This window comes from Chenopodium album, chromosome 5 (genome assembly GCF_948465745.1).
Source record: "Chenopodium album chromosome 5, dcCheAlbu1.1, whole genome shotgun sequence".
NCBI lineage: Eukaryota > Viridiplantae > Streptophyta > Magnoliopsida > Caryophyllales > Amaranthaceae > Chenopodium > Chenopodium album.
In genome coordinates, this window is record NC_137838.1 from 67610104 (window position 1) to 67614671 (window position 4568).

Consider the following 4568-nt stretch of genomic DNA (forward strand, 5'->3'; position numbering starts at 1 on the left):
AGATTGTTATTTTGATTCCTAGTATCATGTTAGGATGTTTTCCTTAATTTGATGTTTAGGGTGACAACAATAAATTCCTAGTATCATGTCTAGGGTAACTTTAATATTAAATATGATTGTTACGATGCTTCCTATGTTCTTCCTAATATTTATGATTGTTAGTATCATGTTAGGGTTAAAGATTTGATTTTTATTGCTTAGTGACATGCTAGGGTTTGTTATTAATCTTCACTAGTGGAAAAAAGGCCATCCGTAACGGGCAAAAACAGCCCATCCGTAACGGGCAGCGTCCGTTACATATGCGGCCGTTACGGATGGCTTTTGTTATTCGTAACGGGCACTGCCCGTTACGAATAATGGAGTTATTTGTAACGGACTTCAGGTGCCCGTTACGAATAACCCCGTTATTCGTAACGGGGCATGGTTTGCCCGTTACGAATAATCCCGTTATTCGTAACGGGAAATGGTTTGCCCGTTACGAATACTATATATTTAAATTTTTAAAAAAAAAACCCAGCAAAATGCTGGATTTTGCACACCATTTTATCATTTTTTTCAAGCTGTATATATTTTTATACAATTAATATTTCTTTAAAAAAAATATATATATATACAATTAATATTAATAAACTACTAACTAAAACTTTAAAAGAACAGCTAAATTAAACCAAATCTAAGTACACTTGTTTTCCTGGTTTCAAAAAAAAATAAAAAATTACACCGTTCTCCTCTTATTTGCCATTGTACAGTTAAGCTACCTTCAGCCAAACTTAAATCCACCAGAAGGGCCTTATTAGCTTTTATAGCGGTTGGTGTAAAGCTTTCCCTCGTGCCTACTCTTTGGATCAACAACATCTGCCTGAAAATATAGTGTTACCAGTCATGTCAATGTGAGATTAATATACTACAAACTATTTAAACTTCTATGTTCTAACTCTAGCTGAATAAAAGTAAATACACTACTTTGTATTTACTTTTTGTTTTGCATATATACTAAAATTAAACATGGAATAAAATGAAAGGGTTGATTAAACCATGAGTATATTAAAATTACATCTTAGACCATATGAGTGTTTAAAGAGGAAAACCATGAGTATAATTTTCCATTTTAGAAACCAATCAAGTATTTTAAAATGACTACTACGCCCAGTGGGTAGGATTAATAGTCCATTTACCTGGTTATGAATTCAAATTATAATTCTCATTAGTTTACTCTTTCAATTTGCAATGTCGGAAATCTCATCCATAGCGCGAATGATTTCAGCAGAAGAAGGCATAGTAGAAATGTAATTGATGAGCTCTCCAGACCTAAATCAGATACAATAAATTGAAATCAAAAATTCAATTTCAAAATCAAAATTAGGGCAAAAGAATTACAAACCGTTCGATAGCATCGTCGACAAAACAAAATCAACTCATAGAAATTTAACAATGGACTTATGGACCTCTTACAAAATGAGCCAAACACATCACAAGTCCACGAGAATTGTTCAAATGTGTGACGAAGGACAAAAACCATCTAATTATCCAACATCCCCAGAGAATCACATGTGTAATATAATGACAGGTGATTCTTGTTAATGATGGTTGAAGAAGTGATCCAATGATCAAAGTATCCCCAAGACAAACTTCTTTTTAGATTACTTGTACCAGCAATTTTCAAGAGCACATACATGTATGGCGACGACAGTTCTAGCTTATCTAACTATGTCTACAATGAGACACCAAAAGGTAAGAGGAAAACATAAATGAAACTAAACTGAAATTTTCACAGCATCAGTGCGGAGAGCTACACTGCTAAAAGTGAAATTAACATATTACTAAATTGGAAGAGCTACAAACATCAATAATCTGCTAAAGCACACCACACAGGACAGTATACTGCATAGAAGAGTAGCAACTACAGAGAAATTCTACCTCGGAAAATATGCCTGAAACGCCATTCATGTCCATGTAGATCTTTGGCTACCAACTCTTATGTAGGTGGTTGTCGAGACATATCCTACAATACAAAATCTCAAAAATCAATATAAAATCTCAAAAAACAAAAGGAAATCACCATCCATGGCAAAAAAGACAAAGCTATCAACACTCACCAAGGGTGGAAGGCATTCATCAGCATGTCGCCTAAGCACCGAGAACCCACCATGAGTACTCGTATCAGACGCAGTTAATGTCTTACAAAACGAGTGAACATGAAAGTGCGGTTGTGGATCAGGTGAAGTTCCCTTCTCTTTAACACTCTCTTCAGGCTACAATCACAAACAACAACAACAATAACAAAACTTAATATAATAAACACCCAATTTCTACAAAAGTCTAAACCAAACTTTCCATAAAAGTATCTCACTTACTACAGGAAGTAACATCACTTGGGCGTATACTTCATCTGTCTCCGGTTCAGCCTATATAATTAATTGTAATAACATTCATTAACCATCATCTATATTACTAAAAATACAATCAAAATCACTCAAAACAACACACTAAATCTAACCTTCAATTATACATCGATTACGCGACACAAGATCTTCCATGGTAGACTATAATTAGGCATTTGCTTATCAGCAGCTTGATTAGTAGAAGCCTCCACCTAATCAAACCCAAAAAACATTAATTTTTTACAAGAAAAGCCACAAAATTGACTGAGTAAACTACTGTAGCAACCCAAATTGACCAAGAAAATTATTCCAAAAACAGAAACAATCTAAACCCAGATCCATTCTAACCAAGAACATCAATAATAATTTCATAAATTCCAAATAAATTGGTATAAAAATATTAAGATAATTCATCCCAGATATTTTAATCATTAAAAAAAAAGCAGATAATTAAGAAAAATCCAACCTGCTCAATATGTCCTTGAGGAAATTAATAAACAAGCTCATTTGGACGAGGCACTGTCACCAAAGGACCAACACAAGCATGCCACAACTCCTTATACAACGCTGTTTCCGGATCCACTGCACCCCAAATTTCTATCATTTATTAAATAATTCATTTTAATTAATTTAAATTAAAATTAAAAATTGTACTGTACTTATCATACACCCTAATACACCAGATCATAAACCCTTATTACAATATATTATATCCGCCGGAAAACTCGCCGGAATTACCTTTTCCGGTACCTCCGCCGCCGCCAGCGTGTGTTTGTTGGTGTTTTCCTGCTTTGTTCGTCGCTTCTTCCGTCGCTTTCATTGACGCCACCTCCGATGAACTCATTTTTTATACCAATCAACAAATCAATAGTTCAGCTGTATTCACCACCACAGATCTGAGAAAGAAAAACTAAATTGCTCTTCACCGCCGGTTACACCTCCGTCGAAAAACGACGCCGCTTGGGAGCTTTTGTATGAAGCCGCCGGTCAAGTTGATTGTCTCAAGATGATAGCAACCGCTGCTCAAGTATATTGGAGAGGGGAGGGAAGGAGAGGAGAGGTGAATGACGGGGAGGGGAGGAGAAGGGTGAATGACGGGGAGGGGAGGAGAGGAGAGGAGAGAGAGAGGGAGTGAGGGATTGATGCGAGAGAAAGAGGTGAAACCCTAAAAAGCATTGGGCTCCTCTCATCATTTGGGCCAAGTTTGGGTATACGTGTAATATAGTATTCGTAACGGGCAAAATAGTGTCCGTTACGAATACTTATTTATTCGTAACGGACAAATATTTATGCCTAGGATCTTGCTATTTTTATTATGCTTTAATATTAACATGAACATGATTATGATTATAATTGTTATAATTTATGATTATTATTATTTTGATGATGATTATTTTATTTATAATTATTATTCATGATCATAATTTATTTATCATGTTGCTTGATATTTTATTATTATTGCTTGATCACACCTTTTATTGCATGTTAAAGGGAATTGGTACTTGTAATCACGCTTAATAAGATAATTAATAATATTGTTAGAGTTAATATGATTATAATTTAAAGTGTTCGCCAATAATAGATTTATTTGTGCATTTAAATTCAACCAACATAGATAAACAGGTTTAGGGTTAAACCTATTGATTGCATGTTAGTCGGAAAGCACACATGAATGCGAGCAGAATAAAGTAGAGGCCTATTATTAGGGCAGGTTCAATCTCTTTTAGGTTGGATTTGTACCTTCATCCCCGAACCCTTATTTGGTTCTAGACCTTATGGAGTTGACGATCTCTTGGATCGTTAAGGGGTGTAACCTTCATCCTATGAACGGTTTACAAGTTCCTAAAAACTTGTTGGCGACTCTTTTGCTCTATCTTCTTCCCTTTTGGACGCCACCGTACTTTAGTGTATGATCACAGTGGGGTTCAAGCTAGTGGGATTTTAAAGGCTTGAAATTTATTCCCTTATAGTTTTTGGCGACTCCACTGGGGAGGATTTCTATTTTAATTCCTGAATTTGTTTCGGCAATGATTTAGAATGAGTGGATGAGACTCGAAAAGTTCTAAGTATTTCATGTGCGTAATTTTGATTAACATTATTGTCTTATGCATAAAAAAGATCTCATTGGAAAGACCATCCGTAATGAGTTAAAAACATAGGATTTTACACGTAGGAAATTTGAGGAAT

General features: G+C 35.0%; 1 long non-coding RNA gene across 2 annotated transcripts; it reads right to left on the minus strand.

Annotated features, from left to right (window-relative positions):
* Positions 1-541: 541 nt before the first annotated feature.
* On the minus strand, positions 542-3500 carry LOC145630889 (uncharacterized). 2 transcript variants are annotated; one of them, XR_014112300.1, is made up of 8 exons: positions 3120-3500; positions 2848-2963; positions 2498-2593; positions 2355-2405; positions 2097-2252; positions 1918-2002; positions 1176-1308; positions 542-859 (listed from the first exon to the last, which is right to left on the minus strand). It is a non-coding gene; the product is annotated as an uncharacterized LOC145630889 (long non-coding RNA). The 2 variants fall into 2 exon arrangements; XR_014112301.1 differs by having other exon boundaries at positions 2351-2405.
* Between the last annotated feature and the right edge of the window lie 1068 nt (positions 3501-4568).